Genomic DNA, 17,131 nt, shown 5'->3' on the forward strand with positions numbered 1-17,131 from the left:
GCCCTCGCAGGGTAATGATCAAGAATCAGACCCTGATGAGACTATGTTGCCCCATCACGAACGCTATACCACCGACCGACACGGTGACACAGACGAAGTTGCACACGAGCTACAAGAAGAGGTAATAGATGACCCAGTTCTTGACCCCGATTGGCAGCCATTGGGGGAACAGCGTGCAGGCGGCAGCAGTTCTGAAGCGGAGGAGGAGGGGCCGCAGCAGGCATCAACATCGCAACAGGTTCCATCTGCCAGGCCCGTATCTTGCCCAAAACGCGTGGCAAAGCCAAAACCTGTTGGAGGACAGCGTGGCCATCCGGTTAAAGCTCAGTCTGCAATGCCTGAAAAGGTATCCGATGCTAGAAAGAGTGCAGTCTGGCATTTTTTTAAACAACATCCAATTGATCAGCGCAAAGTCATCTGTCAAAAATGTTCAACTACCTTAAGCAGAGGACAGAATCTGAAAAGTCTCAATACAAGTTGCATGCATAGACATTTAACCACCATGCATTTGCAAGCTTGGACTAACTACCAAACGTCCCTTAAGGTTGTAGCACCCTCGGCCAATGAAGCTAGTCATCAACGCAACATCCCTTCCGGCAGTGTAGGGCCACCATTTTCCGCACCATCTGCAGTATCTGTGCAGGTTTCTTTGCCAGGCCAAAGCAGTCAGGGTCAGGGAATCACCAGTTTCGTAGTAGGAAACACTGCATGCATCTAGGGCACCGGCGGCAACAATACCATCTCCCACCGTCTCTCAGTCTGCCATGTCCACCGGCACCCCCGCTAGTTCCACGATCTCCAGCTCTCCAGTCCAGCTCACCCTACATGAGACTATGGTTAGAAAAAGGAAGTACTTAGCCTCGCATCCGCGTACACAGGGTTTGAATGCCCACATAGCTAGACTAATCTCGTTAGAGATGATGCCCTACCGGTTAGTTGAAAGCGAAGCTTTCAAAGCCCTGATGGACTACGCTGTACCACGCTACGAGCTACCCAGTCGACACTTTTTTTCCAGAAAAGCCATCCCAGCCCTCCACCAGCATGTTAAAGAGCGCATCGTCCATGCACTCAGGCAATCTGTGAGCACAAAGGTGCACCTGACAACAGATGCATGGACCAGTAGGCATGGCCAGGGACGTTACGTGTCCATCACGGCACACTGGGTAAATGTTGTGGATGCAGGGTCCACAGGGGACAGCAAGTTTGTGACAGTTCTGCCTAGCCCACGGTCTAGGAAACAGTTGGCTGTAGCCGTTCGCACCCCCTCCTCCTCCTCCTCGTCCTCCTGCAGAAGCGAGAGCTCGTCCACAGACCGCAGTCGCACAACCACTCCATCCGCAGCTGCCACTGTTGCACACCAGGTCTCCCATTATGGGGCAGCTACTGGCAAACGTCAGCAGGCTGTATTGGCTATGAAGTGTTTGGGCGACAACAGACACACTGCGGAAGTTCTGTCCGAGTTCTTGCAGAAAGAAACGCAGTCGTGGCTGGGCACTGTAGATCTTGAGGCAGGCAAGGTAGTGAGTGATAACGGAAGGAATTTCATGGCTGCCATCTCCCTTTCCCAACTGAAACACATTCCTTGCCTGGCTCACACCTTAAACCTGGTGGTGCAGTGCTTCCTGAAAAGTTATCCGGGGTTATCCGACCTGCTCCTCAAAGTGCGTGGACTTTGCTCACATATCCGCCGTTCGCCCGTACACTCCAGCCGTATGCAGACCTATCAGCGTTCTTTGAACCTTCCCCAGCATCGCCTAATCATAGACGTTGCAACAAGGTGGAACTCAACACTGCACATGCTTCAGAGACTGTGCGAACAGAGGCGGGCTGTTATGTTTTTGTGGGAGGATACACATACACGGGCAGGCAGTAGGATGGCAGACATGGAGTTGTCAGGTGTGCAGTGGTCGAAGATTCAAGACATGTGTCAAGTCCTTCAGTGTTTTGAGGAATGCACACGGCTGGTTAGTGCAGACAGCGCCATAATAAGCATGAGCATCCCCCTAATGCGTCTGCTGATGCAAAGTTTGACGCACATAAAGGATCAGGCGTCTGCAGCTGAGGAAGAGGAAAGCCTTGATGACAGTCAGCCATTGTCTGGCCAGGGCAGTGTACAGGACGAGGTAGCGGGTGAAGAGGAGGAGGAGGACGAGGAGGATGATGGGGATGATTATATTTTTAATGAGGAAGCTTTTCCGGGGCCACTGGAAATTGTTGGCGCGGCAAGGCCGGGTTCTGGTTTTTGGAGGGACACAAGTGACGTGGATTTGCCTGAAACTGCCCCTCAACCAAGCACAACCGCAGATTTGAGAACTGGAACTTTGGCCCACATGGCGGATTATGCCTTACGTATCCTCAAAAGGGACACACGCATTACTAAAATGATGAACGATGACGATTACTGGTTGGCCTGCCTCCTTGATCCTCGCTATAAAGGCAAATTGCAAAATATAATGCCACATGACAACTTGGAAATAATATTAGCAACCAAACAATCAACTCTTGTTGACCGTTTGCTTCTGGCATTCCCTGCACACAGCGCCCGTGATCGTTCTCACACGAGCTGCAGGGGCCAGCAGACCAGAGGTGTTAGAGGGGCAGAAATCAGAAGTGGCGTTGGCCAGAGGGGTTTTCTGACCAGGTTGTGGAGTGATTTTGCTATGACCGCAGACAGGACAGGTACTGCAGCATCAATTCAAAGTGACAGGAGACAACATTTGTCCAGTATGGTTACAAACTATTTTTCATCCCTTATCGTCGTTCTCCCTCAACCGTCATTCCCATTTGATTACTGGGCATCCAAATTAGACACCTGGCCAGAATTGGCAGAATATGCATTGCAGGAGCTTGCTTGCCCGGCAGCTACTGTCCTATCAGAAAGAGTATTCAGTGCTGCAGGTTCAATACTAACAGAAAAAAGGACTCGTCTGGCTACCCAAAATGTAGATGATCTAACCTTCATTAAAATGAACCACAACTGGATTTCGAAATCTTTTGCCCCACCTTGCCCGGCTGACACCTAGCTTTCCTATGAAAAGGTCTTGCCTGTGGACTATTCTGAATGACTTTTCCAATCTCGTAATTTTCTGCACCTGATTGTCCAGCATACGACATGTTTACACCTCACTAAATGGCCAAACTCCCCACACGGGGCCGTGGTATCGCCACTTGGCGCCAGCACCCGTGAGAGTGCTGTTTGTCTGAAGAGGTGGGTGTGCCCGCTTTTGGTCGACGGCACTGCCACTGGGTCCCTCATAGTACAATAAAGTGTCTCTGGCGGTGGTGGTGCGCACCCAACGTCAGACACACCGTTGTAATATGGGGGGCCCTGGGCCTGTACCGCCGGCCACAAGACAGTTCCCCCCCCCCCCCCCCAGCTCAAACAGTGCTCTACCACTTGCAAAATTATCTCTCACAGCTCCACCAATGTTTAGTCTATGCGCTGACATCCTTCAATGCCTGGCACTGACAATACCATTGTATTGACATTTTTGTTATGTTAGGCCTTCGAAGCCTGTCTGCGGTCCCTCCTTCCACTGGGCCTCCACTGACCATTGTACTGCTGCCCGTGTACCCCTGGAACCAATTTTAAATTGCCAACAGCCCTATTTTTTTATGTTAGGCCTTCGAAGCCTGCCTGCGGTCCCTCCTTCCACTAGGCCTCCACTGACCATTGTACTGCTGCTCTTGTACCACTGGAACCAATTTTAAATTGCCAACAGCCCTATTTTTTTATGTTAGGCCTTCGAAGCCTGTCTGCGGTCCCTCCTTCCACTAGGCCTCCACTGACCATTGTACTGCTGCCCTTGTACCACTGGAACCAATTTTAAATTGCCAACAGCCCTATTTTTTTATGTTAGGCCTTCGAAGCCTGTCTGCGGTCCCTCCTTCCACTAGGCTTCCACTGACCATTGTACTGCTGCCCTTGTACCCCTGGAACCAATTTTAAATTGCCAACAGCCCTATTTTTTTATGTTAGGCCTTCGAAGCCTGTCTGCGGTCCCTCCTTCCACTAGGCCTCCACTGACCATTGTACTGCTGCCCTTGTACCACTGGAACCAATTTTAAATTGCCAACAGCACTATTTTTTTATGTTAGGCCTTCGAAGCCTGTCTGCGGTCCCTCCTTCCACTAGGCCTCCACTGACCACACCACTGCTGCCCGTGTACCCCTGGAACCAATTTAAAATTGCCGACAGCCAGCCCAATTTTATTATGTTAGGCCTTCGAAGCCTGTCTGCGGTCCGTTCTTTCTACTACTACTACACTGACCAGGCCACTGCTGCCCGTGTTCCCCTGGAACCAATTTAAAATTGCCTACAGCCATCTGTTATTATGTTAGGCCTTCGATGCCTGTTTGCGGTCACTCCTTCCACTAGGCCTCCACTGACCACACCACTGCTGCCCGTGTACCCCTGGAACCAATTTAAAATTGCCTACAGCCAGCCCAATTTTTTTATTTTAGGCCTTCGATGCCTGTCTGCGGTCCGTTCTTTCTACTACTACTACACTGACAAGGCCACTGCTGCCCGTGTTCCCCTGGAACCAATTTAAAATTGCCTACAGCCATGTGTTATTATGCTAGGCCTTCGATGCCTGTCTGCGGTCACTCCTTCCACTAGGCCTCCACTGACCACACCACTGCTGCCCGTGTACCCATGGAACCAATTTAAAATTGCCTACAGCCAGCCCAATTTTATTATGTTAGGCCTTCGAAGCCTGTCTGCAGTCCGTTCTTTCTACTACTACTACACTGACCAGGCCACTGTTGCCCGTGTTCCCCTGGAACCAATTTAAAATTGCCTACAGCCATGTGTTATTATGTTAGGCCTTCGATGTCTGTCTGCGGTCACTCCTTCCACTAGGCCTCCACTGACCAGACCACTGCTGCCCGTGTACCCCTGGAACCAATTTAAAATTGCCTACAGCCAGCCCAATTTTTTTATGTTAGGCCTTCGAAGCCTGTCTGCGGTCCATTCTTTCTACTACTACTACACTGACCAGGCCACTGCTGCCCGTGTTCCCCTGGAACCAATTTAAAATTGCCTACAGCCATCTGTTATTATGTTAGGCCTTCGATGCCTGTTTGCGGTCACTCCTTCCACTAGGCCTCCACTGACCACACCACTGCTGCCCGTGTACCCATGGAACCAATTTAAAATTGCCTACAGCCATCTGGTATTATGTTAGGCCTTTGATGCCTGTCTGCGGTCACTCCTTCCACTAGGCCTCCACTGACCACACCACTGCTGCCCGTGTACCCCTGGAACCAATTTAAAATTGCCTACAGCCATCTGTTATTATGTTAGGCCTTCGATGCCTGTCTGCGGTCACTCCTTCCAATAGTTCTCCACTGACCAGACCAATGCTGGCCGTGTACCCCTGGAACCCAGCTGAAAGTGCATGTAGCCTCCTTTTTTTCTTTGTTTTATATTTAGAAAGCCAAGATGAACTACGCTGTGCAACGGTTCAAGCTACCCAGTCGACATTTCTTTTGCGAGAAAAGCCATCCCAGCCCTCCAGCGGCATGAAAAAGTCTGCATTGTCATAGCACTCAGGCAATCAAACAGTAGAAAGGTGCACCTGACAAGAGACGCATGGACCAGTAGGCATGTCCACAAAAAGTTACGTGTCCATTACGGCGCACTGGGTTAATGTGTTGGATGCATGGTCCACAGGGGACAGCCTACAAAGTCTGTCTGCAGTCCCTAATTCCAATTTTCCTCCGCTGACCACACCACTGCTGCCCGTGTACCCCTGGAACCAATTTTACAGTGTCTACAGCCTAATTTTGTTATGTTAGGCCTACTACGCCTGTCTGCGGTCCCTCCTTCCAATACTCGTCCACTGACCACACCACTGCTGCCCGTGGACCCCTGGAACCTATTTTTAATTGCATAGAGCATCCTTTTTTTTAATAGTAGGCGTACAAAGTCTGTCTGTGGTCCACTATTGAAATTGTCCTCCACTGCCCAGAGCACTGCTGCTTGTGTACCCCTGTAACTTTTTTAAGCTGCAGTGAGCCACATTTTTGGTTTAAGTCCTACTACCTGTGTCTGTCTGCGCCACTCAATTCAGCTGTGTTCCTTTGAAAAAAGCTGAGCGTCAATAGTCTTGTTTTCAGCCTCTAGGAATTTTAAAACTGCATTGGGGGTACAACTTTGGTAGGGCCTACTAACGGTGTCTGCCTCCCCAAGGTGTGCCCCATGTTTCCTCGCCATTGCTTCGATCTTAATGCTCTCGTTTAGTAGTTGTTGGAAACTACACTGCATTAGGCCTACAAATTGGGTATGGGGTGTAGAGAGATGGTGTGTTCCACTCCAAGGTGTTCCCCAGGTTTCCTCTCCATTGCTTCGATCTTCATGCTCTCGTTTAGTAGTTGTTGGAAACTACACTGCATTAGGCCTACAAATTGGGTATGGGGTGTAGAGAGATGGTGTGTTCCACTCCAAGGTGTTCCCCAGGTTTCCTCTCCATTGCTTCGATCTTCATGCTCTCGTTTAGTAGTTGTTGGAAACTACACTTTATTAGGCCTACAAATTGGGTATGGGGTGTAGAGAGATTGTGTGTTCCACTCCAAGGTGTTCCCCAGGTTTCCTCGCCAATGCTTCGATCTTCATGCTCTCGTTTAGTAGTTGTTGGAAACTACACTGCATTAGGCCTACAAATTGGGTATGGGGTGTAGAGAGATGGTGTGTTCCACTCCAAGGTGTTCCCCAGGTTTCCTCTCCATTGCTTCGATCTTCATGCTCTCGTTTAGTAGTTGTTGGAAACTACACTGCATTAGGCCTACAAATTGGGTATGGGGTGTAGAGAGATGGTGTGTTACACTCCAAGGTGTTCCCCAGGTTTCCTCTCCATTGCTTCGATCTTCATGCTCTCGTTTACTAGTTGTTGGAAACTACACTGCATTAGGCCTACAAATTGGGTATGGGGTGTAGAGAGATGGTGTGTTCCACTCCAAGGTGTTCCCCAGGTTTCCTGTCCATTGCTTCGATCTTCATGCTCTCGTTTAGTAGTTGTTGGAAACTACACTGCATTAGGCCTACAAATTGGGTATGGGGTGTAGAGAGATGGTGTGTTCCACTCCAAGGTGTTCCCCAGGTTTCGTCCACATTGCTTCGCTCTTCTGACTCTCGTTTAGTAGTTGTAGAAAACTACACTGCATTAGGCCTACAAATTGGGTATGGGGTGTAGAGAGACGGTGTGTTACACTCCAAGGTGTTCCCCAGGTTTCGTCCACATTGCTTCGATCTTCCGACTCTCGTTTAGTAGTTGTTGAAAACTACACTGCATTAGGCCTACAAATTGGGTATGGGGTGTAGAGAGATGGTGTGTTACACTCCAAGGTGTTCTCCAGGTTGCCTTTCCTGAACTTCTATCTTCAGGCTCTCATTAAATTGTGGTTAAATGGAACAACTGCATTTGGCGTACTAGTTGGTTTGGGGCCTACTATCGGTGTCTGCCACTCCTTGCTGTTCTCCTGGTTTCCTGTCCTGAAATTCCATTTTCAGGCTCTCGTTAAGTAGTTGTTAATGTTAGACTGCATTTGGCCTACTAGTTGGGTTGGGGCCTACTATCGGTGTCTGCCACTCCTTGCTGTTCTCCTCCACTGAACAAAGCTGTGCCGCCTGTTTACTACGGTTGCCAATTTTGAACTGCATTTCGACTACTTACTGATTTGGGCCTACTCTCTGTGTCAGCCTCTCATTCCAGTTGTCCTCCACTGCAATGCCCCCTGGTTAGTCCTGTGTTACCAATTTTGAACTGCATTTAGCCCACTTTATTCTTTGGGCCTATATCTGTGTTTCCTCTTCATCCTGCCCATTGCCCAGCCAGTGATAGATGAGTCTGCTGGTACATTGACCCTTAACACAAAATTCCCCGTGCACGCTACACAGCAAGATTGTGACCCTGCTGAAAGTCAGGTTCCTCTTCCCGCATACCATACCACCTTACACGGGGACAAGGAGGAAGGTGCAGATGAAAGTGCAGGTTCCTTCATCAGGTGGGGGGAGGAATACTAGTTGGCGACGTCACTGGCACAGGGCCGCTCATAGTTTGCAAAAGTGTCTCTGCCGGTGGGAGGCGCCACCCACCGTCAAACACACCGCCGCCGTTCTATGAGGGGCCCTGTGCCAGTGCCAATGGCAACGAGTGGGCCCCCCCTGCTTGCTCAGGATCACAGCACTTGCAAAGTTGAAATACTTACCTCTCCCTGCTCCACTGCCGTGACGTGGTCCAGATTTACTGGGCCCACTAATTACTTGAACCAGCCCTACCCCCCACAACTTTAGCCAAATGACCCCCAATTTCAAATGCCTTCCAATTATTATAAGCTAAATTACGATTGGCAAGCTTCTGTAACAAGAATGGATGTTTTTGCCATTAAAATGGGCAGTGTAGGTGTTTTCCTGGCCTCCACTCACTGCCGACTATGCTCCCCTATTGACTTGCATTGGGTTTCGTGTTTCGGGCGATACCCGACTTTTCGCCATAATCGGCCGATTCCACTCGACTCGACTTCTAAGATAGTCGGGTTTCGCGAAAAGGTCAAGGTCGCTCAACCCTAATTATTACCATAATGGCAGGTACTGTTTTCTCTGCATCTAAGAAAATGGGACTGTTTATGCTAATCACACGTGATCACGGTGTGATCAGAATGGGATCTGATTTTCTAGGCGATAGAGAGAAATAAGTTTCTCTACCTTCTCTGTTATGTCAGTCAGTGCAAATCAGACCATACTGGGATGTTTTCTCAAAGCGGTACGATTTTTTTCATGGATTCATTGACATGAATGGGAGAGTGCCTCCGATTTTCGGAGGCAATTGTGTATGCTGCGATTTTGATCCTTGGACCTCTCGGACAGTTGAAAAAGTCGCACATATGTACAATCTCATAAAATAACATGGGTACCAGTGCTAACCGTCAAAGCCACAAGTAGCACTCATTTGATTAAAACAGTAGTCTAAACGAACCCTTGATCACATTCTCAGTGCTTTGGACTATAGAAATAACCTTTCAGTGGGTTTTTACCCCACTTTAAAACTTAATGTGTTTGAACGCAGAGTGAGGAATTAAGAATAAACCTGTACTTACCCCCTTATTGGCACCTCTCCTCGACACTAGTTATTGTGTCACTTCCTGGTCACCTAGCATAAACACTGTGACATGACAGCTGCAGCCAATCAGTGGCCGCTGAATGACTGCAGCCTTCATGTTCTGTCCAAACAGGAAAGTCCTGTGCAAATGGATTGGCTGCAGTCATCATGTGACTTTCTTTATATCAGGAGACCAATGGGGGACACAATAGCAAGTACAGAGGAGCAGCACTGGACCAGCACGTGAGTTCATTTTTTTTTTAATTCCCTACCAGTGGCTCATACACAATAAATTTTAGAATTGGGGAGAAATTAATTTTATTTCGGTGCAACTAACACTACGAAACTGTTCAAGAAAAAATTATAAGTTGCAATGCAGCATCGAATTAAAAAATTTGGAGCAATTGAGGATTTGAATTACTGGACAGTACAGCTCTGTTCAGATTCAGTTTGAGCTTTCGACAGAGAATTTCCAACATATTCAATACTTGCGATGGAAGACTCTGAGGTGAGAGACTCATGTGATGCATAGGCTGTCATGCAAAAAAAAAGTATAACAAGCTGTTGTCAACTATACTTTTCTATATAGTAAAAAGAGGCCTACTTTGGTGATAATCACTAATGTAAGGTTTATATGAATGATACATGTTATGGCATAACTCCCAACCGTCCGGATACAGCAGGACAGTCAAAATATTCTGAAAAGTTCGTAGGCTCAAGTTCATATGAGTTCATCCAGCAGAGGGCGCGTCACCGCGATTCGAGGTAACTACAGTACATTCCCCTGCATTCCATTCATTCACCAAGTTTTACAGCCAGGAGCACAGCTGCATTAGCAGAGCTCCTGGGTGTAAAATGATTTACCCCTTCAGATGGATTTACAGCATGGGACAAGACTGAACGACGGAAGGTATGGAATATTGTTGTTTGTTTTTTTTTATCTTTGTTTCAGGTGACAAGGGTCTTCAGGTGGATTAAGAGTATAATAAAATATTAAAACACCCTGTGTCTTTATTTCATTAAAATACTTTGTAATTATGTGTGTGTTTTATTAACCATTTCATACTATTGGATTAATAATGGATAGGTGTCATAATTGACGCCTCTCCATTATTAATCTGGCTTAATGTCACCTTACAATAGCAAGGTGACATTAACCCTTCATTACCCCATATCCCACCACTACATGGGAGTGGGAAGAGAGAGGCTAAGTGCCAGAATAGGCGCATCTTCTAGATGTGCCTTTCCTGGGGTGGCTGGAGGCAGATGTTTTTAGCCAGGGGGGTCCTATAACCATGGTCCCTCTCTAGGCTATTAATATCTGCCCTCAGTCACTGGCTTTCCCACTCTGGCGGAGAAAATTGCGCGGGAGCCCACGCCAATTTTTTCTGGGATTTAACCCTTTCATTTAATAGCTAGAGCCACCAAATTTTACACAAAGACACTTCTTACATTACTAAAGAGGAATATGTAATAAAAGAAGGGATATGAGATGGTTTACTGTATGTAAACCATGTTTCATATCATGTCGGGTTTGAGAAGGAGATAGCAAAAGCCGGCAATTGCATTACCGGCCTTTCTGCTATCTAGCACTGTATGAAATATATATATATATATATATATATATACACTGACATATATATATGCACCCCTATACTATGTGTAGACATTTATTTTAGCTATTCTACTCTAACCTGTCAGTGTGATTTTACTGTACACCGCACTGAGTTGCCGGCTTTTCTATAGAACACCGCTGCATATTTCTCACAAGTCACACTGTTGGTCCGTGTGTAATCCGTATTTTTCTCGCCCCCATAGACTTTCATTGGCGTATTTTTTGCGCAATACGCTGACAAACGCAGCATGCTGCGATTTTCTACGGCCATAGAAGACCGTATAATACGGATACGTAAAATACGGCAGGAGCTGGGCCATAGAGAATCATTGTACTGTATGAAATCCATATTTTCTGCACCTCTCATACATCCGTAAAACTCACTAGTGTGACGCCGGCCTTAGGATGGATAACACTCTCCTAGTATCTTGGAGGGGTAAATCCTGCTGCCAGGTTCCCTTTAAACAAGTAGTTGAATAGTTTTACAATTAGATTAAAATGAAAATGGCAGAGAAGGATATCTTATAATTTTAAGATTTTTTTATACCTGCCGGTATACCACCTTGGAGTTATTCTGATCAATAGCCGAGGCTGGGCAAGCATTCAACTATATTATGCCAAAATATGCAAAAATACCATGCAAATACCAAAATGTGGAATGAATAATCTACTAATTCCAATGTACAGGTATTTTGAATATGCAAAAATGCTCTAATTTTTTTTTTCTCCATGGGTCTTTCCAAATGGTACTACTGACTCTTAGGTTAGGTTCACACGAGCGTATAAATAATTGCTCAGGGTTTCATCCAGGAAAGTGGATCGATATTTTTTCTCACATTTCATCCGTGAGCAGTTCATATGCAATCCGATTTGTTTTTGTTTTTTTTTACAGAAGCAGCAATTATTCATTTGCAAGACATTTACAGTTTCCTATGTTAAAGAATCGCAATGTATCGGCAAAAGTTAGTTGCAATACTGTTTCTCTGTATGGCATCACATTTTTTTCCCACCCCCACAGACTTGAATGGGTGAGACTCATCCGACTCATGGAAGGAACTAGTGACTGCAGCGATTTTTCTTTTTTCCACACACTGATTTGGTCAGTGAAAAAATATTGCTCATCTGCACATCCTTATTGAATAACATTGGTCCGTTTTTTCTTTTGACGGTCAGCAAAAATCCGGTTGAGTGAACTAGCCCTTAAAAAAAAATGGGATCCCCTGGAACTCTAGACTGTAAAGAAATGCGAGATCACAATAGGGTCTTATCCAGGTTAAAAGTTTGATGAATGAAAGGTAAAACCGCTCATCTTATAAGGTTGTGTGACACAAAACACTTAAAGATCCTAAAGATCAGATGCAGCATCTTCCATAAAATATCAATAAAAGTAACCGGATTGGAAGCGTTTCTGCGTTCTCTGGACTTACGACATGAGTTATAGTACATAAATAGATGAAGTATTATTTTTGTATGGTTGTCCTGAGGAAGGAGGCAGTGGACTCTGAAACGCGTTGACAATAAACCTGCAATTTTATCTACTATAACTCCTGTCATAATTCCAGAGAGCGCAGAAACGCTTCCAATCCGGTTACTCTTACTGGTACTCTACACGATATTTACAATCCCCTTCCCCTTGAGAAAGCGGTGCATTAGACACGCGAAACGCGCGTCGGGGTCATCCACACCTGGCCCAGGGTCCTTCAGTCTCTGCCTGTGGTAAGTTTTTGTTCCTCCTTTGGCTCCACTTTGGACTTAATCACTTGACATTCGTCCTGTGAGGGTCTGGCTTACCATCCTAATATATTACTGCACTGGCACTTTATACTATATATTTTTTTATGCACAGTCAAGCAGTTGCAATTGCTGGTTCCCTGGTTTTTCTGTTTCTTCCCTGCACATGTTTTATTGTATACAATTTTGATGGTGTTTTTTGGTACATATGGTTTACTTTGAACTATCAATAAAAGATATATTTTTAACTTGCTATACCTGAACGCTCTTGTTTCTCCTTTCATATACGATATTCGCAATGTTGCGTAAAATTTCTTTGTCGATGGATAGAAGGGGATCACTCAGTATTTAATTGTACGTAAAAAAAACATAACAAAACAAAAAGTCAAAACAAAAGCTGCAACATTACCGCTTTGTTCTACAGCAGATTTCTAGCAACGGTTTCTATACCTCACAATGATTTTCTGTTCTGCGGCTGGTGCCCGAGCCCGAGTCCCAGGTTTATATAGAAAGAGCCCTTTCTTTGGTTGCTCTTAATTAAAAATAACACAGGACAAACTGCTGCTACTGGAAATGAAAAACATCTGGCAAACTCTTCCACTTTATAAGTCACTAAAAACGAGGAAAAAAGGGACTTACCATTGCCAAGAATATTGAATATCTTCTTTACAGATTCATTAACACAAAGTTATTCCCAAGGATAAATGTGAGCGGCCGGTCCATGTTCCTGAGTGAAGAGCCTGGAACTCCTGGGTGTATTTCCCTCCTCTGCAGCTAAACACATCCACAGCAAGCTCCACTTTCCTCCACGTTTTTCTTCCCTGTGACTGAGTAGCTTGCCAGTAAATCATAATTGCCTGAGTCTCTGCATTTTAAATACCGCCCAGTGAGACAGATGTGCATAAAAGAGATGCTATTTCACTGAATGAAACCACTTTGGTCATAACCTTGTTTTTTTTTTTTTTTTCCTGCACCGCGAGGGAACACGAAAAAAAACTAAAACTTTCCTTTCGACATTCACGAGTTTCTGGTCTGTTATGAAAGCTCACGTCCAAGGTTACATGACAGCATAGCTGGTAATGTTACGCTTCGAACCCTAGTGCCAGTGAGGGGTTAAGCCGCTTTTCTTTTCTCTTTAAGTCCTCCGAGCGGCCTGTTAGCTGGCTGTTTATATAGTTCTGTACTGCTACACATTAGCCATACTTCATGCCTAAAATTAAAACGAATCATTTAGTTTTTTTTTTTCATTTTTTTTTAAAAGGAAAGAACAAGTTCTCTCTGCTTGCTTTACCAGGAAGAAAACGCCTTTCATAAAGTGTTTCCAGGCTCCTAGAGGGTGAATAATGTCTGTGTGGAGACTATTCAGAAAAAAAAAAAAAAGCAAAATGACGTGACGGGGACAGAACGCTTTACTGCCTCTAGTAAAAATATAAGACAGCGCTCAGTGACATAGAGCACAACCATTTGTCAGTAATTTAATGCTACTATTTTAGTACATCAGCTATCTCTGTGTGACAAAGATACATTGTACAGCGCTATAATTTAGACTGCCTGGGGTAAATAAATTGCTAAAATATTACTGCTTGAGCTATGTCAAAGTAACAATGTATTAGACTATGTAAGGAATAGAGGCAATCTATTTATTGAAAGGGAATCTGTCAGCAGGTTTTTGCTAACTCACATAAGAGCAGAGACCTTGATTCCAGTGATGCGTCACTTACTGGTCTATGTTTTGCTTTTTCAATAAAATCAGTCTTTAATCAGCAGGAGATTATCACTAAAGGACTAGCTGCCTGGTGCCTCCTAGTCAACTGCTCTGTATAACCCCACCCACATCACTGATTAGCAGTTTTCTGTCACTCAGAGGTGTGGGCACGTGATATGGAGATGAGCATTCTGGGCACTGCTAGATCTGCAGTAGAGAAAACTGTAATTCAGGGTCTCTGGCCTTACGTCATGCTGCTGTCATATAACAGAAAAAAGCTGCTGATAGATTCCCTTTTATTTTATACTAGATGGTGGCCCGATTCTAACGCATCGGGTATTCTAGAATATGTATGTAGGATCATGGGGTGCATTAAAAGAGGTCTGGATACACATGATGAGAGCATTATACTGCCTCTGTACAAATCCCTAGTTAGACCGCACATGGAGTACTGTGTCCAGTTTTGGGCACCGGTGCTCAGGAAGGATATAATGGAACTAGAGAGAGTACAAAGGAGGGCAACAAAATTAATAAAGGGGATGGGAGAACTACAATACCCAGATAGATTAGCGAAATTAGGATTATTTAGTCTAGAAAAAAGACGACTGAGGGGCGATCTAATAACCATGTATAAGTATATAAGGGGACAATACAAATATCTCGCTGAGGATCTGTTTATACCAAGGAAGGTGACGGGCACAAGGGGGCATTCTTTGCGTCTGTAGGAGAGAAGGTTTTTCCACCAACATAGAAGAGGATTCTTTACTGTTAGGGCAGTGAGAATCTGGAATTGCTTGCCTGAGGAGGTGGTGATGGCAAACTCAGTCGAGGGGTTCAAGAGAGGCCTGGATGTCTTCCTGGAGCAGAACAATATTGTATCATACAATTATTAGGTTCTGTAGAAGGACATAGATCTGGGGATTTATTATGATGGAATATAGGCTGAACTGGATGGACAAATGTCTTTTTTCGGCCTTACTAACTATGTTACTATGTTACTATGTATGTATGTATATAGCAGCCACATGGTATATAGCACAGGCCACGTAGTATATAGGAGTACTACGTGGCCTGTGGTATATACCATGTGGCTGCTATATACATACATACATATTCTAGAATATGGTGTATTCTAGAGTATGGTGCCCACACTGTTAAATACTATGTGGGCTGTGTTAGATACCGCTTGGCTGCTATATACTACCTGGTCAGTGTTAAATACTATGTGGGCTGTGTTCTATACTGCGTGGGCTGCGTTATATACTACGTGGCTGCTATATACTACGTGAGCAGTGTTATATACGACGTGGCTGTGTTCTATACTGCGTGCTATATACTACGTGGCCACTGTTAGATACTATGTGGGCTGTGCTATATATTATGTGGCCAGTGTTACATACTACGCGGGCTGTGTTATATACTGCGTGGCTGCTATATACTGCGTGGCTGCTATATACTGTGTGGGCTGTGTTATTTACTGCGTGGCCTATATTACCGCATCGGGTATTCTAGAATATGTATGTATGTATATAGTAGCCATATGGTATATAGCACAGGCCACGTAGTATATAGGAGTACTACGTGGCCTGTGGCCACGTAGTATATAGCACGCAGTATAGAACACAGCCACGTCGTATATAACACTGCTCACGTAGTATATAGCAGCCACGTAGTATATAACGCAGCCCACGCAGTATAGAACACAGCCCACATAGTATCTAACACTGACCAGGTAGTATATAGCAGCCACGCGGTATCTAACACAGCCCACGTAGTATTTAACAGTGTGGGCACCATATGGCTGGAGTCACACTAGCGAGTTTTACGGACGTATGAGTGCAGAAAATACGTCCGTAAAACTCGCCTAACAAACGTCCCAATTATTCTCTATGCCCCTGCTCCTATCTGCCGTATTTTACTGATCAGTATTATACGGCTTTCTACAGCCGTAGAAAATCGCAGCATGCTGCGTTTGTCACCATATTGCGCAAAAAAAAGCCAATGAAAGTCTATGGAAGCCAGAAAAATACAGATTACACACAGACCAGCAGTGTGACTTGCGAGAAATACGCAGCGGTGTTAGAAAGAAAAGCGGGCAATTCAGTGCGGTGTACAGTAAAATCACACTGACAGCTTACAGTAGAATAGGTGGAATAAATGTGTACACATAGAATAGGTATATATACAGTGGGGCAAAAAAGTATTTAGTCAGTCAGCAATAGTGCAAGTTCCACCACTTAAAAAGATGAGAGGCGTCTGTAATTTACATCATAGGTAGACCTCAACTATGGGAGACAAACTGAGAAAAAAAAATCCAGAAAATCACATTGTCTTGTTTTTTTAACATTTTATTTGCATATTATGGTGGAAAATAAGTATTTGGTCAGAAACAAACAATCAAGATTTCTGGCTCTCACAGAGCTGTAACTTCTTCTTTAAGAGTCTCCTCTTTCCTCCACTCATTACCTGTAGTAATGGCACCTGTTTAAACTTGTTATCAGTATAAAAAGACACCTGTGCACACCCTCAAACAGTCTGACTCCAAACTCCACTATGGTGAAGACCAAAGAGCTGTCAAAGGACACCAGAAACAAAATTGTAGCCCTGCACCAGGCTGGGAAGACTGAATCTGCAATAGCCAACCAGCTTGGAGTGAAGAAATCAACAGTGGGAGCAATAATTAGAAAATGGAAGACATACAAGACCACTGATAATCTCCCTCGATCTGGGGCTCCACGCAAAATCCCACCCCGTGGGGTCAGAATGATCACAAGAACGGTGAGCAAAAATCCCAGAACCACGCGGGGGGACCTAGTGAATGAACTGCAGAGAGCTGGGACCAATGTAACAAGGCCTACCATAAGTAACACACTACACCACCATGGACTCAGATCCTGCAGTGCCAGACGTGTCCCACTGCTTAAGCCAGTACATGTCCGGGCCCGTCTGAAGTTTGCTAGAGAGCATTTGGATGATCCA

General features: G+C 45.2%; 1 protein-coding gene across 1 annotated transcript in view; it reads right to left on the bottom strand.

The window, feature by feature from the left end:
• Positions 1 to 13,663, bottom strand: part of IL16 (interleukin 16) — a 194,894-nt gene extending 181,231 nt beyond the window's left edge. The window contains exon 1 of the mRNA XM_069766113.1: positions 13,087 to 13,663. The gene's annotated coding sequence lies outside the window, so the exon portion shown is untranslated. The remainder of the gene's footprint in view (positions 1 to 13,086) is intronic.
• Positions 13,664 to 17,131: the final 3,468 nt, after the last annotated feature.

The sequence above is a fragment of the Ranitomeya imitator genome, chromosome 4 (assembly GCF_032444005.1).
Source record: "Ranitomeya imitator isolate aRanImi1 chromosome 4, aRanImi1.pri, whole genome shotgun sequence".
Taxonomy (NCBI): domain Eukaryota; kingdom Metazoa; phylum Chordata; class Amphibia; order Anura; family Dendrobatidae; genus Ranitomeya; species Ranitomeya imitator.